This window comes from Ursus arctos, unplaced genomic scaffold (genome assembly GCF_023065955.2).
Source record: "Ursus arctos isolate Adak ecotype North America unplaced genomic scaffold, UrsArc2.0 scaffold_6, whole genome shotgun sequence".
Classification (NCBI taxonomy): Eukaryota; Metazoa; Chordata; class Mammalia; order Carnivora; family Ursidae; genus Ursus; species Ursus arctos.
Genome location: NW_026623078.1, coordinates 498,012 through 525,981, shown reverse-complemented (window position 1 = coordinate 525,981; position 27,970 = coordinate 498,012).

Below are 27,970 nucleotides of genomic sequence, written 5' to 3'. Positions count from 1 at the left end.
GAGTGAAAAGAGAGGAGCACAGCACTGGGACCCGTTTGACAGAAACCAGCTTACACGAGGAAGCCTTTCTCCACGTGCAGACATGCTCCCCAGTGCCTGTGGCAAGGTGAAGGAAATGCCATACACTGACCTGGAAGAGACCACAGGGCCCAGGCACAGTCTGAACCCTTCCCTCAACCCGGCGGTTTTGCTAGCAGGAGTTCAACCCCAACGAACACAGCCCGGAGACCCCTGGGGCAAAAACGGCTTCCGACGAACAATAGGCGCTTGCTGTGGAAAACCAATCCCAAGTGGGGGTAGCCAGCTCAACAAAATGCCACACACCCAGGTGTAAGAAACAACATTGCCCAGGCATGGTCTAAGCCCCTCACCTCGTCCCTGTGCTTTGGGGAGCCTGAGGGACAGCCGAAGCCCTCGGCCCTAGACCCCATTGCAAAAAGCCGGCTTCCCACAGAGACAGTTTTCCTGAGGTACAGACCCTATCCCAAGTGGTTGTGGCAAGGTAAAGCAAATGCCCTCGAATTCTCTGGAAGAAACCACAGTGCCCAGCCATGTTCTAAGCCCTCCCATCCTCCCTGGGCTTCTGGCAGCAGGAGTGAAAAGAGAGGAGCAGAGCACTGGGACCCGTTTGACAAAACCCGGCTTCCCACGGGAAAGTCTTTCTCCACGTGCAGACATGCTCCCAGGTGCCTGGGGCAAGGGGAAGGAAATGCCATACACTGACCTGGAAGAGACCACAGGGCCCAGGCACAGTCTGAACCCTTCCCTCAACCCGGCGGTTTTGCTAGCAGGAGTTCAACCCCAACGAACACAGCCCGGAGACCCCTGGGGCAAAAACGGCTTCCGACGCAAAATAGGTGCTTGCTGTGGAACACCTATCCCAAGTGGGGGTAGCCAGCTCAACAAAATGCCACACACCCAGGTGTAAGAAACAACATTGCCCAGGCATGGTCTAAGCCCCTCACCTCGTCCCTGTGCTTTGGGGAGCCGGAGGGACAGCCGAGGCACACGGCCCTGAGACCCCTTTTCAAAAAGCCGGCTTCCCACGTAGACAGTTTCCTGAGTTGCAGACCCTATCCCAAGTGGTTGTGGCAAGGTAAAGCAAATGCCCTCCACTTCTCTGGAAGAAACCACAGTGCCCAACCATGTTCTAAGCCCTCCCATCCTCCCTGGGCTTCTGGCAGCAGGAGTGAAAAGAGAGGAGCAGAGCACTGGGACCCGTTTGACAAAACCCGGCTTCCCACGGGAAAGTCTTTCTCCACGTGCAGACATGCTCCCAGGTGCCTGTGGCAAGGGGAAGGAAATGCCATACACTGACCTGGAAGAGACCACAGGGCCCAGGCACAGTCTGAACCCTTCCCTCAACCCGGCGGTTTTGCTAGCAGGAGTTCAACCCCAACGAACACAGCGCGGAGACCCCTGGGGCAAAAACGGCTTCCAACGAACAATAGGTGCTTGCTGTGGAACACCTATCCCAAGTGGGGGTAGCCAGCTCAACAAAATGTCACACACCCAGGTGTAAGAAACAACATTGCCCAGGCATGGTCTAAGCCCCTCACCTCGTCCCTGTGCTTTGGGGAGCCGGAGGGACAGCCGAGGCACACGGCCCTAGACCCCTTTGCAGAAAGCCGGCTTCCCACGGAGACAGTTTTCCTGAGGTGCAGACCCTATCCCTAGTGGTTGTGGCAAGGTAAAGCAAATGCCCTCCACTTCTCTGGAAGAAACCACAGTGCCCAGCCATGTTCTAAGCCCTCCCATCCTCCCTGGGCTTCTGGCAGCAGGAGTGAAAAGAGAGGAGCAGAGCACTGGGACCCATTTGACAAAACCCGGCTTCCCACGGGAAAGTCTTTCTCCACGTGCAGACATGCTCCCAGGTGCCTGTGGCAAGGGGAAGGAAATGCCATACACTGACCTGGAAGAGACCACAGGGCCCAGGCACAGTCTGAACCCTTCCCTCAACCCGGCGGTTTTGCTAGCAGGAGTTCAACCCCAACGAACACAGCCCGGAGACCCCTGGGGTAAAAACGGCTTCCGACGAACAATAGGTGCTTGCTGTGGAACACCTATCCTAAGTGGGGGTAGCCAGCTCAACAAAATGCCACACACGCAGGTGTAAGAAACAACATTGCCCCGGCATTGTCTAAGCCCCTCACCTCGTCCCTGTGCTTTGGGGAGCCGGAGGGACAGCCGAGGCACACGGCCCTGAGACCCCTTTGCAAAACGCTGGCTTCCCACGGAAACAGTTTTCCTGAGGTGCACACCCAATCCCAAGTGGTTGTGGCAAGGTAAAGCAAATGCCCTCCACTTCTCTGGAAGAAACCACAGTGCCCAGCCATGTTCTAAGCCCTCCCATCCTCCCTGGGCTTCTGGCAGCAGGAGTGAAAAGAGAGGAGCAGAGCACTGGGACCCGTTTGACAAAACCCGGCTTCCCACGGGAAAGTCTTTCTCCACGTGCAGACATGCTCCCAGGTGCCTGGGGCAAGGGGAAGGAAAAGCCATACACTGACCTGGAAGAGACCACAGGGCCCAGGCACAGTCTGAACCCTTCCCTCATCCCGGCGGTTTTGCTAGCAGGAGTTCAACCCCAACGAACATAGCCCGGGGACCCCTGGGGCAAAACGGCTTCCGACGCACAAGAGGTGCTTGCTGTGGAACACCTATCCCAAGTGGGGGAAGCCAGCTCAACAAAATGCCACACACCCAGGTGTAAGAAACAACATTGCCCAGGCATGGTCTAAGCAACTCACCTCGTCCCTGTGCATTGGGGAGCCGGAGGGACAGCCGAGGCACACGGCCCTGAGACCCCTTTGCAAAACGCCGGCTTCCCACAGAGACAGTTTTCCTGAGGTGCAGACCCTATCCCAAGTGGTTGTGGCAAGGTAAAGCAAATGCCCTCGAATTCTCTGGAAGAAACCACAGTGCCCAACCATGTTCTAAGCCCTCCCATCCTCCCTGGGCTTCTGGCAGCAGGAGTGAAAAGAGAGGAGCAGAGCACTGGGACCCGTTTGACAAAACCCGGCTTTCCACGGGAAAGTCTTTCTCCACGTGCAGACATGCTCCCAGGTGCCTGGGGCAAGGGGAAGGAAATGCCATACACTGACCTGGAAGAGACCACAGGGCCCAGGCACAGTCTGAACCCTTCCCTCAACCCGGCGGTTTTGCTAGCAGGAGTTCAACCCCAACGAACACAGCCCGGAGACCCCTGAGGCAAAAACGGCTTCCGACGAACAATAGGTGCTTGCTGTGGAACACCTATCCCAAGTGGGGGTAACCAGCTCAACAAAATGCCACACACCCAGGTGTAAGAAACAACATTGCCCAGGCATGGTCTAAGCCCCTCACCTCGTCCCTGTGCTTTGGGGAGCCTGAGGGACAGCCGAGGCACACGGCCCTAGACCCCTTTGCAAAAAGCCGGCTTCCCACGGAGACAGTTTTCCTGAGGTGAAGACCCTATCCCAAGTGGTTGTGGCAAGGTAAAACAAATGCCCTCGAATTCTCTGGAAGAAACCACAGTGCCCAACCATGTTCTAAGCCCTCCCATCCTCCCTGGGCTTCTGGCAGCAGGAGTGAAAAGAGAGGAGCAGAGCACTGGGACCCGTTTGACAAAACCTGGCTTCCCAAGGGAAAGTCTTTCTCCACGTGCAGACATGCTCCCAGGTGCCTGTGGCAAGGGGAAGGAAATGCCATACACTGACCTGGAAGAGACCACAGGGCCCAGGCACAGTCTGAACCCTTCCCTCAACCCGGCGGTTTTGCTAGCAGGAGTTCAACCCCAACGAACACCCCGGAGAACCCTGGGGCAAAAATGGCTTCCGACGAACAATAGGTGCTTGCTGTGGAACACCTATCCCAAGTGGGGGTAGCCAGCTCAACAAAATGCCACACACCCAGGTGTAAGAAACAACATTGCCCAGGCATGGTCTAAGCCCCTCACCTCGTCCCTGTGCTTTGGGGAGCCTGAGGGACAGCCGAGGCACACGGCCCTAGACCCCTTTGCAAAAAGTCGGCTTCCCACGGAGACAGTTTTCCTGAGGTGCAGACCCTATCCCAAGTGGTTGTGGCAAGGTAAAGCAAATGCCCTCGAATTCTCTGGAAGAAACCACAGTGCCCAACCATGTTCTAAGCCCTCCCATCCTCCCTGGGCCGCTGGCAGCAGGAGTGAAAAGAGAGGAGCAGAGCACTGGGACCCGTTTGACAAAACCCGGCTTCCCACCGGAAAGTGTTTCTCCACGTGCAGACATGCTCCCACGTGCCTGGGGCAAGGGGAAGGAAATGCCATACACTGACCTGGAAGAGACCACAGGGCCCAGGCACAGTCTGAACCCTTCCCTCAACCCGGCGGTTTTGCTAGCAGGAGTTCAACCCCAACGAACACAGCCCGGAGACCCCTGGGGCAAAAACGGCTTCCGACGAACAATAGGTGCTTGCTGTGGAACACCTATCCCAAGTGGGGGTAGCCAGCTCAACAAAATGCCACACACCCAGGTGTAAGAAACAACATTGCCCCGGCATGGTCTAAGCCCCTCACCTCGTCCCTGTGCTTTGGGGAGCCGGAGGGACAGCCGAGGCCCACGACCCTGAGACCCCTTTGCAAAAAGCCGGCTTCCCACGTAGACAGTTTTCCTGAGGTGCAGACCCTATCCCAAGTGGTTGTGGCAAGGTAAATCAAATGCCCTCCACTTCTCTGGAAGAAACCACAGTGCCCAGCCATGTTCAAAGCCCTCCCATCCTCCCTGGGCTTCTGGCAGCAGGAGTGAAAAGAGAGGAGCAGAGCACTGGGACCCGTTTGACAAAACCCGGCTTCCCACGGGAAAGTCTTTCTCCACGTGCAGATATGCTCCCAGGTGCCTGTGGCAAGGGGAAGGAAATGCCATACACTGACCTGGAAGAGACCACAGGGCCCAGGCACAGTCTGAACCCTTCCCTCAACCCGGCGGTTTTGCTAGCAGGAGTTCAACCCCAACGAACACAGCCCGGAGACCCCTGGGGCAAAAACGGCTTCCAACGAACAATAGGTGCTTGCTGTGGAACACCTATCCCAAGTGGGGGTAGCCAGCTCAACAAAATGCCACACACCCAGGTGTAAGAAACAACATTGCCCAGGCATGGTCTAAGCCCCTCACCTCGTCCCTGTGCTTTGGGGAGCCGGAGGGACAGCCGAGGCACACGGCCCTAGACCCCTTTGCAAAAAGCCGGCTTCCCACGGAGACAGTTTTCCTGAGGTGCACACCCAATCCCAAGTGGTTGTGGCAAGGTAAAGCAAATGCCCTCCACTTCTCTGGAAGAAACCACAGTGCCCAGCCATGTTCTAAGCCCTCCCATCCTCCCTGGGCTTCTGGCAGCAGGAGTGAAAAGAGAGGAGCAGAGCACTGGGACCCGTTTGACAAAACTCGGCTTCCCACGGGAAAGTCTTTCTCCACGTGCAGACATGCTCCCAGGTGCCTGGGGCAAGGGGAAGGAAATGCCATACACTGACCTGGAAGAGACCACAGGGCCCAGGCACAGTCTGAACCCTTCCCTCATCCCGGCGGTTTTGCTAGCAGGAGTTCAACCCCAACGAACATAGCCCGGAGACCCCTGGGGCAAAAACGGCTTCCGACGATCAATAGGTGCTTGCTGTGGAACACCTATCCCAAGTGGGGAAGCCAGCTCAACAAAATGCCACACACCCAGGTGTAAGAAACAACATTACCCAGGCATGGTCTAAGCCCCTCACCTCGTCCCTGTGCTTTGGGGAGCCGGAGGGACATCCGAGGCCCACGGCCCTGAGACCTCTTTGCAAAAAGCCGGCTTCCCACAGAGACAGTTTTCCTGAGGTGCAGACCCTATCCCAAGTGGTTGTGGCAAGGTAAAGTAAATGCCCTCCACTTCTCTGGAAGAAACCACAGTGCCCAGCCATGTTCTAAGCCCTCCCATCCTCCCTGGGCTTCTGGCAGCAGGAGTGAAAAGAGAGGAGCAGAGCACTGGGACCCGTTTGACAAAACCCGGCTTCCCACGGGAAAGTCTTTCTCCACGTGCAGACATGCTCCCAGGTGCCTGGGGCAAGGGGAAGGAAATGCCATACACTGACCTGGAAGAGACCACAGGGCCCAGGCACAGTCTGAACCCTTCCCTCAACCCGGCGGTTTTGCTAGCAGGAGTTCAACCCCAACGAACACAGCCCGGAGACCCCTGGGGAAAAACGGCTTCCGACGCACAATAGGTGCTTGCTGTGGAACACCTATCCCAAGTGGGGGTAGCCAGCTCAACAAAATGCCACACACCCAGGTGTAAGTAACAACATTGCCCAGGCATGGTCTAAGCCCCTCACCTCGTCCCTGTGCTTTGGGGAGCCGGAGGGACAGCCGAGGCACACGGCCCTGAGACCCCTTTGCAAAAAGCCGGCTTCCCACAGAGACAGTTTTCCTGAGGTGCAGACCCTATCCCAAGTGGTTGTGGCAAGGTAAAGCAAATGCCCTCCACTTCTCTGGAAGAAACCACAGTGCCCAGCCATGTTCTAAGCCCTCCCATCCTCCCTGGGCTTCTGGCAGCAAGAGTGAAAAGAGAGGAGCAGAGCACTGGGACCCGTTTGACAAAACCTGGCTTCCCACGGGAAAGTCTTTCTCCACGTGCAGACATGCTCCCAGGTGCCTGGGGCAAGGGGAAGGAAATGCCATACACTGACCTGGAAGAGACCACAGGGCCCAGGCACAGTCTGAACCCTTCCCTCAACCCGGCGGTTTTGCTAGCAGGAGTTCAACCCCAACGAACACAGCCCGGAGACGCCTGGGGCAAAAACGGCTTCCGAAGATCAATATGTGCTTGCTGTGGAACACCTATCCCAAGTGGGGGAAGCCAGCTCAACAAAATGCCACACACCCAGGTGTAAGAAACAACATTGCCCAGGCATGGTCTAAGCCCCTCACCTCGTCCCTGTGCTTTGGGGAGCCTGAGGGACAGCCGAGGCACACGGCCCTGGGCCCCCTTTTCAAAAAGCCGGCTTCCCACAGAGACAGTTTTCCTGAGGTGCAGACCCTATCCCAAGTGGTTGTGGCAAGGTAAAGCAAATGCCCTCCACTTCTCTGGAAGAAACCACAGTGCCCAGCCATGTTCTAAGCCCTCCCATCCTCCCTGGGCTTCTGGCAGCAGGAGTGAAAAGAGAGGAGCAGAGCACTGGGACCCGTTTGACAAAACCCGGCTTCCCACGGGAAAGTCTTTCTCCACGTGCAGACATGCTCCCAGGTGCCTGGGGCAAGGGGAAGGAAATGCCATACACTGACCTGGAAGAGACCACAGGGCCCAGGCACAGTCTGAACCCTTCCCTCAACCCGGCGGTTTTGCTAGCAGGAGTTCAACCCCAACGAACACAGCCCGGAGACCCCTGGGACAAAAACGGCTTCCGACGAACAATAGGTGCTTGCTGTGGAACACCTATCCCAAGTGGTGGAAGCCAGCTCAACAAAATGCCACACACCCAGGTGTAAGAAACAACATTGCCCAGGCATGGTCGAAGCCCCTCACCTCGTCCCTGTGCTTTGGGGAGCCGGAGGGACAGCCGAGGCCCACGGCCCTGAGACCCCTTTGCAAAAAGCCGGCTTCCCACGGAGACAGTTTTCCTGAGGTGCAGACCCTATCCCAAGTGGTTGTGGCAAGGTAAAGCAAATGCACTCGAATTCTCTGGAAGAAACCACAGTGCCCAACCATGTTCTAAGCCCTCCCATCCTCCCTGGGCTTCTGGCAGCAGGAGTGAAAAGAGAGGAGCAGAGCACTGGGACCCGTTTGACAAAACCCGGCTTTCCATGGGAAAGTCTTTCTCCACGTGCAGACATGCTCCCAGGTGCCTGGGGCAAGGGGAAGGAAATGCCATACACTGACCTGGAAGAGACCACAGGGCCCAGGCACAGTCTGAACCCTTCCCTCAACCCGGCGGTTTTGCTAGCAGGAGTTCAACCCCAACGAACACAGCCCGGATACCCCTGAGGCAAAAACGGCTTCCGACGAACAATAGGTGCTTGCTGTGGAACACCTATCCCAAGTGCGGGTAACCAGCTCAACAAAATGCCACACACCCAGGTGTAAGAAACAACATTGCCCAGGCATGGTCTAAGCCCCTCACCTCGTCCCTGTGCTTTGGGGAGCCTGAGGGACAGCCGAGGCACACGGCCCTAGACCCCTTTGCAAAAGCCGGCTTCCCACGGAGACAGTTTTCCTAAGGTGCAGACCCTATCCCTAGTGGTTGTGGCAAGGTAAAGCAAATGCCCTCCACTTCTCTGGAAGAAACCACAGTGCCCAGCCATGTTCTAAGCCCTCCCATCCTCCCTGGGCTTCTGGCAGCAGGAGTGAAAAGAGAGGAGCAGAGCACTGGGACCCGTTTGACAAAACCCGGCTTTCCACGGGAAAGTCTTTCTCCACGTGCAGACATGCTCCCAGGTGCCTGGGGCAAGGGGAAGGAAATGCCATACACTGACCTGGAAGAGACCACAGGGCCCAGGCACAGTCTGAACCCTTCCCTCAACCCGGCGGTTTTGCTAGCAGGAGTTCAACCCCAACGAACACAGCCCGGAGACCCCTGAGGCAAAAACGGCTTCCGACGAACAATAGGTGCTTGCTGTGGAACACCTATCCCAAGTGGGGGAAGCCAGCTCAACAAAATGCCACACACCCAGGTGTAAGAAACAACATTGCCCAGGCATGGTCTAAGCCCCTCACCTCGTCCCTGTGCTTTGGGGAGCCGGAGGGACAGCCGAGGCACACGGCCCTGGGCCCCCTTTTCAAAAAGCCGGCTTCCCACAGAGACAGTTTTCCTGAGGTGCAGACCCTATCCCAAGTGGTTGTGGCAAGGTAAAGCAAATGCCCTCCACTTCTCTGGAAGAAACCACAGTGCCCAGCCATGTTCTAAGCCCTCCCATCCTCCCTGGGCTTCTGGCAGCAGGAGTGAAAAGAGAGGAGCAGAGCACTGGGACCCGTTTGACAAAACCCGGCTTCCCACGGGAAAGTCTTTCTCCACGTGCAGACATGCTCCCAGGTGCCTGGGGCAAGGGGAAGGAAATGCCATACACTGACCTGGAAGAGACCACAGGGCCCAGGCACAGTCTGAACCCTTCCCTCAACCCGGCGGTTTTGCTAGCAGGAGTTCAACCCCAACGAACACAGCCCGGAGACCCCTGGGACAAAAACGGCTTCCGACGAACAATAGGTGCTTGCTGTGGAACACCTATCCCAAGTGGTGGAAGCCAGCTCAACAAAATGCCACACACCCAGGTGTAAGAAACAACATTGCCCAGGCATGGTCGAAGCCCCTCACCTCGTCCCTGTGCTTTGGGGAGCCGGAGGGACAGCCGAGGCCCACGGCCCTGAGACCTCTTTGCAAAAAGCCGGCTTCCCACGGAGACAGTTTTCCTGAGGTGCAGACCCTATCCCAAGTGGTTGTGGCAAGGTAAAGTAAACGCCCTCCACTTCTCTGGAAGAAACCACAGTGCCCAGCCATGTTCTAACCCCTCCCATCCTCCCTGGGCTTCTGGCAGCAGGAGTGAAAAGAGAGGAGCAGAGCACTGGGACCCGTTTGACAAAACCCGGCTTCCCACGGGAAAGTCTTTCTCCACGTGCAGACATGCTCCCAGGTGCCTGGGTCAAGGGGAAGGAAATGCCATACACTGACCTGGAAGAGACCACAGGGCCCAGGCACAGTCTGAACCCTTCCCTCAACCCGGCGGTTTTGCTAGCAGGAGTTCAACCCCAACGAACACAGCCCGGAGACCCCTGGGGCAAAAACGGCTTCCGACGATCAATAGGTGCTTGCTGTGGAACACCTATCCCAAGTGGGGGAAGCCAGCTCAACAAAATGCCACACACCCAGGTGTAAGAAACAACATTGCCCAGGCATGGTCTAAGCCCCTCACCTCGTCCCTCTGCTTTGGGGAGCCTGAGGGACAGCCGAGGCACACGGCCCTGGGCCCCCTTTTCAAAAAGCCGGCTTCCCACAGAGACAGTTTTCCTGAGGTGCAGACCCTATCCCAAGTGGTTGTGGCAAGGTAAAGCAAATGCCCTCCACTTCTCTGGAAGAAACCACAGTGCCCAGCCATGTTCTAAGCCCTCCCATCCTCCCTGGGCTTCTGGCAGCAGGAGTGAAAAGAGAGGAGCAGAGCACTGGGACCCGTTTGACAAAACCCGGCTTCCCACGGGAAAGTCTTTCTCCACGTGCAGACATGCTCCCAGGTGCCTGGGGCAAGGGGAAGGAAATGCCATACACTGACCTGGAAGAGACCACAGGGCCCAGGCACAGTCTGAACCCTTCCCTCAACCCGGCAGTTTTGCTAGCAGGAGTTCAACCCCAACGAACACAGCCCGGAGACCCCTGGGACAAAAACGGCTTCCGACGAACAATAGGTGCTTGCTGTGGAACACCTATCCCAAGTGGTGGAAGCCAGCTCAACAAAATGCCACACACCCAGGTGTAAGAAACAACATTGCCCAGGCATGGTCGAAGCCCTTCACCTCGTCCCTGTGCTTTGGGGAGCCGGAGGGACAGCCGAGGCCCACGGCCCTGAGACCCCTTTGCAAAAAGCCGGCTTCCCACGGAGACAGTTTTCCTGAGGTGCAGACCCTATCCCAAGTGGTTGTGGCAAGGTAAAGCAAATGCCCTCGAATTCTCTGGAAGAAACCACAGTGCCCAACCATGTTCTAAGCCCTCCCATCCTCCCTGGGCTTCTGGCAGCAGGAGTGAAAAGAGAGGAGCAGAGCACTGGGACCCGTTTGACAAAACCCGGCTTTCCACGGGAAAGTCTTTCTCCACGTGCAGACATGCTCCCAGGTGCCTGGGGCAAGGGGAAGGAAATGCCATACACTGACCTGGAAGAGACCACAGGGCCCAGGCACAGTCTGAACCCTTCCCTCAACCCGGCGGTTTTGCTAGCAGGAGTTCAACCCCAACGAACACAGCCCGGAGACCCCTGAGGCAAAAACTGCTTCCGACGAACAATAGGTGCTTGCTGTGGAACACCTATCCCAAGTGGGGGTAACCAGCTCAACAAAATGCCACACACCCAGGTGTAAGAAACAACATTGCCCAGGCATGGTCTAAGCCCCTCACCTCGTCCCTGTGCTTTGGGGAGCCTGAGGGACAGCCGAGGCACACGGCCCTAGACCCCTTTGCAAAAAGCCGGCTTCCCACGGAGACAGTTTTCCTGAGGTGCAGACCCTATCCCTAGTGGTTGTGGCAAGGTAAAGCAAATGCCCTCCACTTCTCTGGAAGAAACCACAGTGCCCAGCCATGTTCTAAGCCCTCCCATCCTCCCTGGGCTTCTGGCAGCAGGAGTGAAAAGAGAGGAGCAGAGCACTGGGACCCGTTTGACAAAACCCGGCTTCCCACGGGAAAGTCTTTCTCCACGTGCAGACATGCTCCCAGGTGCCTGGGGCAAGGGGAAGGAAATGCCATACACTGACCTGGAAGAGACCACAGGGCCCAGGCACAGTCTGAACCCTTCCCTCAACCCGGCGGTTTTGCTAGCAGGAGTTCAACCCCAACGAACACAGCCCGGAGACCCCTGGGACAAAAACGGCTTCCGACGATCAATAGGTGCTTGCTGTGGAACACCTATCCCAAGTGGGGGAAGCCAGCTCAACAAAATGCCACACACCCAGGTGTAAGAAACAACATTGCCCAGGCATGGTCTAAGCCCCTCACCTCGTCCCTGTGCTTTGGCGAGCCGGAGGGACAGCCGAGGCACACGGCCCTGGGCCCCCTTTTCAAAAAGCCGGCTTCCCACAGAGACAGTTTTCCTGAGGTGCAGACCCTATCCCAAGTGGTTGTGGCAAGGTAAAGCAAATGCCCTCCACTTCTCTGGAAGAAACCACAGTGCCCAGCCATGTTCTAAGCCCTCCCATCCTCCCTGGGCTTCTGGCAGCAGGAGTGAAAAGAGAGGAGCAGAGCACTGGGACCCGTTTGACAAAACCCGGCTTCCCACGGGAAAGTCTTTCTCCACGTGCAGACATGCTCCCAGGTGCCTGGGGCAAGGGGAAGGAAATGCCATACACTGACCTGGAAGAGACCACAGGGCCCAGGCACAGTCTGAACCCTTCCCTCAACCCGGCGGTTTTGCTAGCAGGAGTTCAACCCCAACGAACACAGCCCGGAGACCCCTGGGACAAAAACGGCTTCCGACGAACAATAGGTGCTTGCTGTGGAACACCTATCCCAAGTGGTGGAAGCCAGCTCAACAAAATGCCACACACCCAGGTGTAAGAAACAACATTGCCCAGGCATGGTCGAAGCCCTTCACCTCGTCCCTGTGCTTTGGGGAGCCGGAGGGACAGCCGAGGCCCACGGCCCTGAGACCCCTTTGCAAAAAGCCGGCTTCCCACGGAGACAGTTTTCCTGAGGTGCAGACCCTATCCCAAGTGGTTGTGGCAAGGTAAAGCAAATGCCCTCGAATTCTCTGGAAGAAACCACAGTGCCCAACCATGTTCTAAGCCCTCCCATCCTCCCTGGGCTTCTGGCAGCAGGAGTGAAAAGAGAGGAGCAGAGCACTGGGACCCGTTTGACAAAACCCGGCTTTCCACGGGAAAGTCTTTCTCCACGTGCAGACATGCTCCCAGGTGCCTGGGGCAAGGGGAAGGAAATGCCATACACTGACCTGGAAGAGACCACAGGGCCCAGGCACAGTCTGAACCCTTCCCTCAACCCGGCGGTTTTGCTAGCAGGAGTTCAACCCCAACGAACACAGCCCGGAGACCCCTGAGGCAAAAACGGCTTCCGACGAACAATAGGTGCTTGCTGTGGAACACCTATCCCAAGTGGGGGTAACCAGCTCAACAAAATGCCACACACCCAGGTGTAAGAAACAACATTGCCCAGGCATGGTCTAAGCCCCTCACCTCGTCCCTTTGCTTTGGGGAGCCTGAGGGACAGCCGAGGCACACGGCCCTGAGACCCCTTTGCAAAAAGCCGGCTTCCCACGGAGACAGTTTTCCTGAGGTGCAGACCCTATCCCTAGTGGTTGTGGCAAGGTAAAGCAAATGCCCTCCACTTCTCTGGAAGAAACCACAGTGCCCAGCCATGTTCTAAGCCCTCCCATCCTCCCTGGGCTTCTGGCAGCAGGAGTGAAAAGAGAGGAGCAGAGCACTGGGACCCGTTTGACAAAACCCGGCTTCCCACGGGAAAGTCTTTCTCCACGTGCAGACATGCTCCCAGGTGCCTGTGGCAAGGGGAAGGAAATGCCATACACTGACCTGGAAGAGACCACAGGGCCCAGGCACAGTCTGAACCCTTCCCTCAACCCGGCGGTTTTGCTAGCAGGAGTTCAACCCCAACGAACACAGCCCGGAGACCCCTGGGGCAAAAACGGCTTCCAACGCACAATAGGTGCTTGCTGTGGAACACCTATCCCAAGTGGGGGTAGCCAGCTCAACAAAATGCCACACACCCAGGTGTAAGTAACAACATTGCCCAGGCATGGTCTAAGCCCCTCACCTCGTCCCTGTGCTTTGGGGAGCCGGAGGGACAGCCGAGGCACACGGCCCTGAGACCCCTTTGCAAAAAGCCGGCTTCCCACAGAGACAGTTTTCCTGAGGTGCAGACCCTATCCCAAGTGGTTGTGGCAAGGTAAAGCAAATGCCCTCCACTTCTCTGGAAGAAACCACAGTGCCCAGCCATGTTCTAAGCCCTCCCATCCTCCGTGGGCTTCTGGCAGCAAGAGTGAAAAGAGAGGAGCAGAGCACTGGGACCCGTTTGACAAAACCTGGCTTCCCACGGGAAAGTCTTTCTCCACGTGCAGACATGCTCCCAGGTGCCTGGGGCAAGGGGAAGGAAATGCCATACACTGACCTGGAAGAGACCACAGGGCCCAGGCACAGTCTGAACCCTTCCCTCAACCCGGCGGTTTTGCTAGCAGGAGTTCAACCCCAACGAACACAGCCCGGAGACCCCTGGGGTAAAAACGGCTTCCGACGATCAATATGTGCTTGCTGTGGAACACCTATCCAAGTGGGGGAAGCCAGCTCAACAAAATGCCACACACCCAGGTGTAAGAAACAACATTGCCCAGGCATGGTCTAAGCCCCTCACCTCGTCCCTGTGCTTTGGGGAGCCTGAGGGACAGCCGAGGCACACGGCCCTGGGCCCCCTTTTCAAAAAGCCGGCTTCCCACAGAGACAGTTTTCCTGAGGTGCAGACCCTATCCCAAGTGGTTGTGGCAAGGTAAAGCAAATGCCCTCCACTTCTCTGGAAGAAACCACAGTGCCCAGCCATGTCCTAAGCCCTCCCATCCTCCCTGGGCTTCTGGCAGCAGGAGTGAAAAGAGAGGAGCAGAGCACTGGGACCCGTTTGACAAAACCCGGCTTCCCACGGGAAAGTCTTTCTCCACGTGCAGACATGCTCCCAGGTGCCTGTGGCAAGGGGAAGGAAATGCCATACACTGACCTGGAAGAGACCACAGGGCCCAGGCACAGTCTGAACCCTTCCCTCAACCCGGCGGTTTTGCTAGCAGGAGTTCAACCCCAACGAACACAGCCCGGAGACCCCTGGGGCAAAAACGGCTTCCAACGCACAATAGGTGCTTGCTGTGGAACACCTATCCCAAGTGGGGGTAGCCAGCTCAACAAAATGCCACACACCCAGGTGTAAGTAACAACATTGCCCAGGCATGGTCTAAGCCCCTCACCTCGTCCCTGTGCTTTGGGGAGCCGGAGGGACAGCCGAGGCACACGGCCCTGAGACCCCTTTGCAAAAAGCCGGCTTCCCACAGAGACAGTTTTCCTGAGGTGCAGACCCTATCCCAAGTGGTTGTGGCAAGCTAAAGCAAATGCCCTCCACTTCTCTGGAAGAAACCACAGTGCCCAGCCATGTTCTAAGCCCTCCCATCCTCCGTGGGCTTCTGGCAGCAAGAGTGAAAAGAGAGGAGCAGAGCACTGGGACCCGTTTGACAAAACCTGGCTTCCCACGGGAAAGTCTTTCTCCACGTGCAGACATGCTCCCAGGTGCCTGGGGCAAGGGGAAGGAAATGCCATACACTGACCTGGAAGAGACCACAGGGCCCAGGCACAGTCTGAACCCTTCCCTCAACCCGGCGGTTTTGCTAGCAGGAGTTCAACCCCAACGAACACAGCCCGGAGACCCCTGGGGTAAAAACGGCTTCCGACGATCAATATGTGCTTGCTGTGGAACACCTATCCCAAGTGGGGGAAGCCAGCTCAACAAAATGCCACACACCCAGGTGTAAGAAACAACATTGCCCAGGCATGGTCTAAGCCCCTCACCTCGTCCCTGTGCTTTGGGGAGCCTGAGGGACAGCCGAGGCACACGGCCCTGGGCCCCCTTTTCAAAAAGCCGGCTTCCCACAGAGACAGTTTTCCTGAGGTGCAGACCCTATCCCAAGTGGTTGTGGCAAGGTAAAGCAAATGCCCTCCACTTCTCTGGAAGAAACCACAGTGCCCAGCCATGTTCTAAGCCCTCCCATCCTCCCTGGGCTTCTGGCAGCAGGAGTGAAAAGAGAGGAGCAGAGCACTGGGACCCGTTTGACAAAACCCGGCTTCCCACGGGAAAGTCTTTCTCCACGTGCAGACATGCTCCCAGGTGCCTGGGGCAAGGGGAAGGAAATGCCATACACTGACCTGGAAGAGACCACAGGGCCCAGGCACAGTCTGAACCCTTCCCTCAACCCGGCGGTTTTGCTAGCAGGAGTTCAACCCCAACGAACACAGCCCGGAGACCCCTGGGACAAAAACGGCTTCCGACGAACAATAGGTGCTTGCTGTGGAACACCTATCCCAAGTGGTGGAAGCCAGCTCAACAAAATGCCACACACCCAGGTGTAAGAAACAACATTGCCCAGGCATGGTCGAAGCCCCTCACCTCGTCCCTGTGCTTTGGGGAGCCGGAGGGACAGCCGAGGCCCACGGCCCTGAGACCCCTTTGCAAAAAGCCGGCTTCCCACGGAGACTGTTTTCCTGAGGTGCAGACCCTATCCCAAGTGGTTGTGGCAAGGTAAAGCAAATGCACTCGAATTCTCTGGAAGAAACCACAGTGCCCAACCATGTTCTAAGCCCTCCCATCCTCCCTGGGCTTCTGGCAGCAGGAGTGAAAAGAGAGGAGCAGAGCACTGGGACCCGTTTGACAAAACCCGGCTTTCCACGGGAAAGTCTTTCTCCACGTGCAGACATACTCCCAGGTGCCTGGGGCAAGGGGAAGGAAATGCCATACACTGACCTGGAAGAGACCACAGGGCCCAGGCACAGTCTGAACCCTTCCCTCAACCCGGCGGTTTTGCTAGCAGGAGTTCAACCCCAACGAACACAGCCCGGAGACCCCTGAGGCAAAAACGGCTTCCGACGAACAATAGGTGCTTGCTGTGGAACACCTATCCCAAGTGGGGGTAACCAGCTCAACAAAATGCCACACACCCAGGTGTAAGAAACAACATTGCCCAGGCATGGTCTAAGCCCCTCACCTCGTCCCTGTGCTTTGGGGAGCCTGAGGGACAGCCGAGGCACACGGCCCTAGACCCCTTTGCAAAAAGCCGGCTTCCCACGGAGACAGTTTTGCTGAGGTGCAGACCCTATCCCTAGTGGTTGTGGCAAGGTAAAGCAAATGCCCTCCACTTCTCTGGAAGAAACCACAGTGCCCAGCCATGTTCTAAGCCCTCCCATCCTCCCTGGGCTTCTGGCAGCAGGAGTGAAAAGAGAGGAGCAGAGCACTGGGACCCGTTTGACAAAACCCGGCTTCCCACGGGAAAGTCTTTCTCCACGTGCAGACATGCTCCCAGGTGCCTGGGGCAAGGGGAAGGAAATGCCATACACTGACCTGGAAGAGACCACAGGGCCCAGGCACAGTCTGAACCCTTCCCTCAACCCGGCGGTTTTGCTAGCAGGAGTTCAACCCCAACGAACACAGCCCGGAGACCCCTGGGGCAAAAACGGCTTCCGACGATCGATAGGTGCTTGCTGTGGAACACCTATCCCAAGTGGGGGAAGCCAGCTCAACAAAATGCCACACACCCAGGTGTAAGAAACAACATTGCCCAGGCATGGTCTAAGCCCCTCACCTCGTCCCTGTGCTTTGGGGAGCCGGAGGGACAGCCGAGGCACACGGCCCTGGGCCCCCTTTTCAAAAAGCCGGCTTCCCACAGAGACAGTTTTCCTGAGGTGCAGACCCTATCCCAAGTGGTTGTGGCAAGGTAAAGCAAATGCCCTCCACTTCTCTGGAAGAAACCACAGTGCCCAGCCATGTTCTAAGCCCTCCCATCCTTCCTGGGCTTCTGGCAGCAGGAGTGAAAAGAGAGGAGCAGAGCACTGGGACCCGTTTGACAAAACCCGGCTTCCCACGGGAAAGTCTTTCTCCACGTGCAGACATGCTCCCAGGTGCCTGTGGCAAGGGGAAGGAAATGCCATACACTGACCTGGAAGAGACCACAGGGCCCAGGCACAGTCTGAACCCTTCCCTCAACCCGGCGGTTTTGCTAGCAGGAGTTCAACCCCAACGAACACAGCCCGGAGACCCCTGGGGCAAAAACGGCTTCCGACGAACAATAGGTGCTTGCTGTGGAACACCTATCCCAAGTGGGGGTAGCCAGCTCAACAAAATGCCACACACCCAGGTGTAAGAAACAACATTGCCCAGGCATGGTCTAAGCCCCTCACCTCGTCCCTGTGCTTTGGGGAGCCTGAGGGACAGCCGAGGCACACGGCCCTAGACCCCTTTGCAAAAAGCCGGCTTCCCACGGAGACAGTTTTCCTGAGGTGCAGATCCTATCCCAAGTGGTTGTGGCAAGGTAAAGCAAATGCCCTCGAATTCTCTGGAAGAAACCACAGTGCCCAACCATGTTCTAAGCCCTCCCATCCTCCCTGGGCTTCTGGCAGCAGGAGTGAAAAGAGAGGAGCAGAGCACTGGGACCCGTTTGACAAAACCCGGCTTCCCACGGGAAAGTGTTTCTCCACGTGCAGACATGCTCCCAGGTGCCTGGGGCAAGGGGAAGGAAATGCCATACACTGACCTGGAAGAGACCACAGGGCCCAGGCACAGTCTGAACCCTTCCCTCAACCCGGCGGTTTTGCTAGCAGGAGTTCAACCCCAACGAACACAACCCGGAGACCCCTGGGGCAAAAACGGCTTCCGACGAACAATAGGTGCTTGCTGTGGAACACCTATCCCAAGTGGGGGTAGCCAGCTCAACAAAATGCCACACACCCAGGTGTAAGAAACAACATTGCCCCGGCATGGTCTAAGCCCCTCACCTCGTCCCTGTGCTTTGGGGAGCCGGAGGGACAGCCGAGGCACACGACCCTGAGACCCCTTTGCAAAAAGCCGGCTTCCCACATAGACAGTTTTCCTGAGGTGCAGACCCTATCCGAAGTGGTTGTGGCAAGGTAAATCAAATGCCCTCCACTTCTCTGGAAGAAACCACAGTGCCCAACCATGTTCTAAGCCCTCCCATCCTCCCTGGGCTTCTGGCAGCAGGAGTGAAAAGAGAGGAGCAGAGCACTGGGACCCGTTTGACAAAACCCGGCTTCCCACGGGAAAGTCTTTCTCCACGTGCAGACATGCTCCCAGGTGCCTGTGGCAAGGGGAAGGAAATGCCATACACTGACCTGGAAGAGACCACAGGGCCCAGGCACAGTCTGAACCCTTCCCTCAACCCGGAGGTTTTGCTAGCAGGAGTTCAACCCCAACGAACACAGCCCGGAGACCCCTGGGGCAAAAACGGCTTCCAACGAACAATAGGTGCTTGCTGTGGAACACCTATCCCAAGTGGGGGAAGCCAGCTCAACAAAATGCCACACACCCAGGTGTAAGAAACAACATTGCCCAGGCATGGTCTAAGCCCCTCACCTCGTCCCTGTGCTTTGGGGAGCCTGAGGGACAGCCGAGGCACACGGCCCTAGACCCCTTTGCAAAAAGCCGGCTTCCCACGGAGACAGTTTTCCTGAGGTGCAGACCCTATCCCTAGTGGTTGTGGCAAGGTAAAGCAAATGCCCTCCACTTCTCTGGAAGAAACCACAGTGCCCAGCCATGTTCTAAGCCCTCCCATCCTCCCTGGGCTTCTGGCAGCAGGAGTGAAAAGAGAGGAGCAGAGCACTGGGACCCGTTTGACAAAACCCGGCTTCCCACGGGAAAGTCTTTCTCCACGTGCAGACATTCTCCCAGGTGCCTGTGGCAAGGGGAAGGAAATGCCATACACTGACCTGGAAGAGACCACAGGGCCCAGGCACAGTCTGAACCCTTCCCTCAACCCGGCGGTTTTGCTAGCAGGAGTTCAACCCCAACGAACACAGCCCGGAGACCCCTGGGGCAAAAACGGCTTCCGACGAACAATAGGTGCTTGCTGTGGAACACCTATCCCAAGTGGGGGTAGCCAGCTCAACAAAATGCCACACACGCAGGTGTAAGAAACAACATTGCCCCGGCATTGTCTAAGCCCCTCACCTCGTCCCTGTGCTTTGGGGAGCCGGAGGGACAGACGAGTCCCACGGCCCTGAGACCCCTTTGCAAAAAGCCGGCTTCCCACGGAAACAGTTTTCCTGAGGTGCACACCCAATCCCAAGTGGTTGTGGCAAGGTAAAGCAAATGCCCTCCACTTCTCTGGAAGAAACCACAGTGCCCAGCCATGTTCTAAGCCCTCCCATCCTCCCTGGGCTTCTGGCAGCAGGAGTGAAAAGAGAGGAGCAGAGCACTGGGACCCGTTTGACAAAACTCGGCTTCCCACGGGAAAGTCTTTCTCCACGTGCAGACATGCTCCCAGGTGCCTGGGGCAAGGGGAAGGAAATGCCATACACTGACCTGGAAGAGACCACAGGGCCCAGGCACAGTCTGAACCCTTCCCTCAACCCGGCGGTTTTGCTAGCAGGAGTTCAACCCGAACGAACACAGCCCGGAGACCCCTGGGGCAAAATCGGCTTCCGACGATCAATATGTGCTTGCTGTGGAACACCTATCCCAAGTGGGGGAAGCCAGCTCAACAAAATGCCACACACCCAGGTGTAAGAAACAACATTGCCCAGGCATGGTCTAAGCCCCTCAGCTCGTCCCTGTGCTTTGGGGAGCCGGAGGGACAGCCGAGGCACACGGCCCTGGGCCCCCTTTTCAAAAAGCCGGCTTCCCACAGAGACAGTTTTCCTGAGGTGCAGACCCTATCCCAAGTGGTTGTGGCAAGGTAAAGCAAATGCCCTCCACTTCTCTGGAAGAAACCACAGTGCCCAGCCATGTTCTAAGCCCTCCCATCCTCCCTGGGCTTCTGGCAGCAGGAGTGAAAAGAGAGGAGCAGAGAACTGGGACCTGTTTGACAAAACCCGGCTTCCCACGGGAAAGTCTTTCTCCACGTGCAGACATGCTCCCAGGTGCCTGGGGCAAGGGGAAGGAAATGCCATACACTGACCTGGAAGAGACCACAGGGCCCAGGCACAGTCTGAACCCTTCCCTCAACCCGGCGGTTTTGCTAGCAGGAGTTCAACCCCAACGAACACAGCCCGGAGACCCCTGGGACAAAAACGGCTTCCGACGAACAATAGGTGCTTGCTGTGGAACACCTATCCCAAGTGGTAGAAGCCAGCTCAACAAAATGCCACACACCCAGGTGTAAGAAACAACATTGCCCAGGCATGGTCGAAGCCCCTCACCTCGTCCCTGTGCTTTGGGGAGCCGGAGGGACAGCCGAGGCCCACGGCCCTGAGACCCCTTTGCAAAAAGCCGGCTTCCCACGGAGACAGTTTTCCTGAGGTGCAGACCCTATCCCAAGTGGTTGTGGCAAGGTAAAGCAAATGCCCTCCACTTCTCTGGAAGAAACCACAGTGCCCAACCATGTTCTAAGCCCTCCCATCCTCCCTGGGCTTCTGGCAGCAGGAGTGAAAAGAGAGGAGCAGAGCACTGGGACCCGTTTGACAAAACCCGGCTTTCCACGGGAAAGTCTTTCTCCACGTGCAGACATGCTCCCAGGTGCCTGGGGCAAGGGGAAGGAAATGCCATACACTGACCTGGAAGAGACCACAGGGCCCAGGCACAGTCTGAACCCTTCCCTCAACCCGGCGGTTTTGCTAGCAGGAGTTCAACCCCAACGAACACAGCCCGGAGACCCCTGAGGCAAAAACGGCTTCCGACGAACAATAGGTGCTTGCTGTGGAACACCTATCCCAAGTGGGGGTAACCAGCTCAACAAAATGCCACACACCCAGGTGTAAGAAACAACATTGCCCAGGCATGGTCTAAGCCCCTCACCTCGTCCCTGTGCTTTGGGGAGCCTGAGGGACAGCCGAGGCACACGGCCCTAGACCCCTTTGCAAAAAGCCGGCTTCCCACGGAGACAGTTTTCCTGAGGTGCAGACCCTATCCCTAGTGGTTGTGGCAAGGTAAAGCAAATGCCCTCCACTTCTCTGGAAGAAACCACAGTGCCCAGCCATGTTCTAAGCCCTCCCATCCTCCCTGGGCTTCTGGCAGCAGGAGTGAAAAGAGAGGAGCAGAGCACTGGGACCCGTTTGACAAAACCCGGCTTCCCACGGGAAAGTCTTTCTCCACGTGCAGACATGCTCCCAGGTGCCTGGGGCAAGGGGAAGGAAATGCCATACACTGACCTGGAAGAGACCACAGGGCCCAGGCACAGTCTGAACCCTTCCCTCAACCCGGCGGTTTTGCTAGCAGGAGTTCAACCCCAACGAACACAGCCCGGAGACCCCTGGGACAAAAACGGCTTCCGACGAACAATAGGTGCTTGCTGTGGAACACCTATCCCAAGTGGTGGAAGCCAGCTCAACAAAATGCCACACACCCAGGTGTAAGAAACAACATTGCCCAGGCATGGTCTAAGCCCCTCACCTCGTCCCTGTGCTTTGGGGAGCCGGAGGGACAGCCGAGGCCCACGGCCCTGAGACCCCTTTGCAAAAAGCCGGCTTCCCACAGAGACAGTTTTCCTGAGGTGCAGACCCTATCCCAAGTGGTTGTGGCAAGGTAAAGCAAATGCCCTCGAATTCTCTGGAAGAAACCACAGTGCCCAACCATGTTCTAAGCCCTCCCATCCTCCCTGGGCTTCTGGCAGCAGGAGTGAAAAGAGAGGAGCAGAGCACTGGGACCCGTTTGACAAAACCCGGCTTTCCACGGGAAAGTCTTTCTCCACGTGCAGACATGCTCCCAGGTGCCTGGGGCAAGGGGAAGGAAATGCCATACACTGACCTGGAAGAGACCACAGGGCCCAGGCACAGTCTGAACCCTTCCCTCAACCCGGCGGTTTTGCTAGCAGGAGTTCAACCCCAACGAACACAGCCCGGAGACCCCTGAGGCAAAAACGGCTTCCGACGAACAATAGGTGCTTGCTGTGGAACACCTATCCCAAGTGGGGGTAACCAGCTCAACAAAATGCCACACACCCAGGTGTAAGAAACAACATTGCCCAGGCATGGTCTAAGCCCCTCACCTCGTCCCTGTGCTTTGGGGAGCCTGAGGGACAGCCGAGGCACACGGCCCTAGACCCCTTTGCAAAAAGCCGGCTTCCCACGGAGACAGTTTTCCTGAGGTGCAGACCCTATCCCTAGTGGTTGTGGCAAGGTAAAGCAAATGCCCTCCACTTCTCTGGAAGAAACCACAGTGCCCAGCCATGTTCTAAGCCCTCCCATCCTCCCTGGGCTTCTGGCAGCAGGAGTGAAAAGAGAGGAGCAGAGCACTGGGACCCGTTTGACAAAACCCGGCTTCCCACGGGAAAGTCTTTCTCCACGTGCAGACATGCTCCCAGGTGCCTGGGGCAAGGGGAAGGAAATGCCATACACTGACCTGGAAGAGACCACAGGGCCCAGGCACAGTCTGAACCCTTCCCTCAACCCGGCGGTTTTGCTAGCAGGAGTTCAACCCCAACGAACACAGCCCGGAGACCCCTGGGGCAAAAACGGCTTCCGACGATCAATATGTGCTTGCTGTGGAACACCTATCCCAAGTGGGGGAAGCCAGCTCAACAAAATGCCACACACCCAGGTGTAAGAAACAACATTGCCCAGGCATGGTCTAAGCCCCTCACCTCGTCCCTGTGCTTTGGGGAGCCGGAGGGACAGCCGAGGCACACGGCCCTGGGCCCCCTTTTCAAAAAGCCGGCTTCCCACAGAGACAGTTTTCCTGAGGTGCAGACCCTATCCCAAGTGGTTGTGGGAAGGTAAAGCAAATGCCCTCCACTTCTCTGGAAGAAACCACAGTGCCCAGCCATGTTCTAAGCCCTCCCATCCTCCCTGGGCTTCTGGCAGCAGGAGTGAAAAGAGAGGAGCAGAGCACTGGGACCCGTTTGACAAAACCCGGCTTCCCACGGGAAAGTCTTTCTCCACGTGCAGACATGCTCCCAGGTGCCTGGGGCAAGGGGAAGGAAATGCCATACACTGACCTGGAAGAGACCACAGGGCCCAGGCACAGTCTGAACCCTTCCCTCAACCCGGCGGTTTTGCTAGCAGGAGTTCAACCCCAACGAACACAGCCCGGAGACCCCTGGGACAAAAACGGCTTCCGACGAACAAGAGGTGCTTGCTGTGGAACACCTATCTCAAGTGGTGGAAGCCAGCTCAACAAAATGCCACACACCCAGGTGTAAGAAACAACATTGCCCAGGCATGGTCGAAGCCCCTCACCTCGTCCCTGTGCTTTGGGGAGCCGGAGGGACAGCCGAGGCCCACGGCCCTGAGACCCCTTTGCAAAAAGCCGGCTTCCCACGGAGACAGTTTTCCTGAGGTGCAGACCCTATCCCAAGTGGTTGTGGCAAGGTAAAGCAAATGCCCTCGAATTCTCTGGAAGAAACCACAGTGCCCAACCATGTTCTAAGCCCTCCCATCCTCCCTGGGCTTCTGGCAGCAGGAGTGAAAAGAGAGGAGCAGAGCACTGGGACCCGTTTGACAAAACCCGGCTTTCCACGGGAAAGTCTTTCTCCACGTGCAGACAGGCTCCCAGGTGCCTGGGGCAAGGGGAAGGAAATGCCATACACTGACCTGGAAGAGACCACAGGGCCCAGGCACAGTCTGAACCCTTCCCTCAACCCGGCGGTTTTGCTAGCAGGAGTTCAACCCCAAGGAACACAGCCCGGAGACCCCTGAGGCAAAAACGGCTTCCGACGAACAATAGGTGCTTGCTGTGGAACACCTATCCCAAGTGGGGGTAACCAGCTCAACAAAATGCCACACACCCAGGTGTAAGAAACAACATTGCCCAGGCATTGTCTAAGCCCCTCACCTCGTCCCTGTGCTTTGGGGAGCCTGAGGGACAGCCGAGGCACACGGCCCTAGACCCCTTTGCAAAAAGCCGGCTTCCCACGGAGACAGTTTTCCTGAGGTGCAGACCCTATCCCTAGTGTTTGTGGCAAGGTAAAGCAAATGCCCTCCACTTCTCTGGAAGAAACCACAGTGCCCAGCCATGTTCTAAGCCCTCCCATCCTCCCTGGGCTTCTGGCAGCAGGAGTGAAAAGAGAGGAGCAGAGCACTGGGACCCGTTTGACAAAACCCGGCTTCCCACGGGATAGTCTTTCTCCACGTGCAGACATGCTCCCAGGTGCCTGGGGCAAGGGGAAGGAAATGCCATACACTGACCTGGAAGAGACCACAGGGCCCAGGCACAGTCTGAACCCTTCCCTCAACCCGGCGGTTTTGCTAGCAGGAGTTCAACCACAACGAACACAGCCCGGAGACCCCTGGGGCAAAAACGGCTTCCGACGATCAATATGTGCTTGCTGTGGAACACCTATCCCAAGTGGGGGAAGCCAGCTCAACAAAATGCCACACACCCAGGAGTAAGAAACAACATTGCCCAGGCATGGTCTAAGCCCCTCACCTCGTCCCTGTGCTTTGGGGAGCCGGAGGGACAGCCGAGGCACACGGCCCTGAGACCCCTTTTCAAAAAGCCGGCTTCCCACGGAAACAGTTTTCCTGAGGTGCAGACCCTATCCCAAGTGGTTGTGGCAAGGTAAAGCAAATGCCCTCCACTTCTCTGGAAGAAACCACAGTGCCCAGCCATGTTCTAAGCCCTCCCATCCTCCCTGGGCTTCTGGCAGCAGGAGTGAAAAGAGAGGAGCAGAGCACTGGGACCCGTTTGACAAAACCCGGCTTCCCACGGGAAAGTCTTTCTCCACGTGCAGACATGCTCCCAGGTGCCTGGGGCAAGGGGAAGGAAATGCCATACACTGACCTGGAAGAGACCACAGGGCCCAGGCACAGTCTGAACCCTTCCCTCAACCCGGCGGTTTTGCTAGCAGGAGTTCAACCCCAACGAACACAGCCCGGAGACCCCTGGGACAAAAACGGCTTCCGACGAACAAGAGGTGCTTGCTGTGGAACACCTATCCCAAGTGGTGGAAGCCAGCTCAACAAAATGCCACACACCCAGGTGTAAGAAACAACATTGCCCAGGCATGGTCGAAGCCCCTCACCTCGTCCCTGTGCTTTGGGGAGCCGGAGGGACAGCCGAGGCCCACGGCCCTGAGACCCCTTTGTAAAAAGCCGGCTTCCCACGGAGACAGTTTTCCTGAGGTGCAGACCCTATCCCAAGTGGTTGTGGCAAGGTAAAGCAAATGCCCTCGAATTCTCTGGAAGAAACCACAGTGCCCAGCCATGTTCTAAGCCCTCCCATCCTCCCTGGGCTTCTGGCAGCAGGAGTGAAAAGAGAGGAGCAGAGCACTGGGACCCGTTTGACAAAACACGGCTTTCCACGGGAAAGTCTTTCTCCACGTGCAGACATGCTCCCAGGTGCCTGGGGCAAGGGGAAGGAAATGCCATACACTGACCTGGAAGAGACCACAGGGCCCAGGCACAGTCTGAAGCCTTCCCTCAACCCGGCGGTTTTGCTAGCAGGAGTTCAACCCCAACGAACACAGCCCGGAGACCCCTGGGGCAAAAACGGCTTCCAACGAACAATAGGTGCTTGCTGTGGAACACCTATCCCAAGTGGGGGTAGCCAGCTCAACAAAATGCCACACACCCAGGTGTAAGAAACAACATTGCCCAGGCATGGTCTAAGCCCCTCACCTCGTCCCTGTGCTTTGGGGAGCCGGAGGGACAGCCGAGGCACACGGCCCTAGACCCCTTTGCAAAAAGCCGGCTTCCCACGGAGACAGTTTTCCTGAGGTGCAGACCCTATCCCTAGTGGTTGTGGCAAGGTAAAGCAAATGCCCTCCACTTCTCTGGAAGAAACCACAGTGCCCAGCCATGTTCTAAGCCCTCCCATCCTCCCTGGGCTTCTGGCAGCAGGAGTGAAAAGAGAGGAGCAGAGCACTGGGACCCGTTTGACAAAACCCGGCTTCCCACGGGAAAGTCTTTCTCCACGTGCAGACATGCTCCCAGGTGCCTGGGGCAAGGGGAAGGAAATGCCATACACTGACCTGGAAGAGACCACAGGGCCCAGGCACAGTCTGAACCCTTCCCTCAACCCGGCGGTTTTGCTAGCAGGAGTTCAACCCCAACGAACACAGCCCGGAGACCCCTGGGGCAAAAACGGCTTCCAACGCACAATAGGTGCTTGCTGTGGAACACCTATCCCAAGTGGGGGTAGCCAGCTCAACAAAATGCCACACACCCAGGTGTAAGTAACAACATTGCCCAGGCATGGTCTAAGCCCCTCACCTCGTCCCTGTGCTTTGGGGAGCCGGAGGGACAGCCGAGGCACACGGCCCTGAGACCCCTTTGCAAAAAGCCGGCTTCCCACAGAGACAGTTTTCCTGAGGTGCAGACCCTATCCCTAGTGGTTGTGGCAAGGTAAAGCAAATGCCCTCCACTTCTCTGGAAGAAACCACAGTGCCCAGCCATGTTCTAAGCCCTCCCATCCTCCCTGGGCTTCTGGCAGCAGGAGTGAAAAGAGAGGAGCAGAGCACTGGGACCCGTTTGACAAAACCCGGCTTCCCACGGGAAAGTCTTTCTCCACGTGCAGACATGCTCCCAGGTGCCTGGGGCAAGGGGAAGGAAATGCCATACACTGACCTGGAAGAGACCACAGGGCCCAGGCACAGTCTGAACCCTTCCCTCAACCCGGCGGTTTTGCTAGCAGGAGTTCAACCCCAACGAACACAGCCCGGAGACCCCTGGGGCAAAAACGGCTTCCAACGCACAATAGGTGCTTGCTGTGGAACACCTATCCCAAGTGGGGGTAGCCAGCTCAACAAAATGCCACACACCCAGGTGTAAGTAACAACATTGCCCAGGCATGGTCTAAGCCCCTCACCTCGTCCCTGTGCTTTGGGGAGCCGGAGGGACAGCCGAGGCACACGGCCCTGAGACCCCTTTGCAAAAAGCCGGCTTCCCACAGAGACAGTTTTCCTGAGGTGCAGACCCTATCCCAAGTGGTTGTGGCAAGCTAAAGCAAATGCCCTCCACTTCTCTGGAAGAAACCACAGTGCCCAGCCATGTTCTAAGCCCTCCCATCCTCCGTGGGCTTCTGGCAGCAAGAGTGAAAAGAGAGGAGCAGAGCACTGGGACCCGTTTGACAAAACCTGGCTTCCCACGGGAAAGTCTTTCTCCACGTGCAGACATGCTCCCAGGTGCCTGGGGCAAGGGGAAGGAAATGCCATACACTGACCTGGAAGAGACCACAGGGCCCAGGCACAGTCTGAACCCTTCCCTCAACCCGGCGGTTTTGCTAGCAGGAGTTCAACCCCAACGAACACAGCCCGGAGACCCCTGGGGTAAAAACGGCTTCCGACGATCAATATGTGCTTGCTGTGGAACACCTATCCCAAGTGGGGGAAGCCAGCTCAACAAAATGCCACACACCCAGGTGTAAGAAACAACATTGCCCAGGCATGGTCTAAGCCCCTCACCTCGTCCCTGTGCTTTGGGGAGCCTGAGGGACAGCCGAGGCACACGGCCCTGGGCCCCCTTTTCAAAAAGCCGGCTTCCCACAGAGACAGTTTTCCTGAGGTGCAGACCCTATCCCAAGTGGTTGTGGCAAGGTAAAGCAAATGCCCTCCACTTCTCTGGAAGAAACCACAGTGCCCAGCCATGTTCTAAGCCCTCCCATCCTCCCTGGGCTTCTGGCAGCAGGAGTGAAAAGAGAGGAGCAGAGCACTGG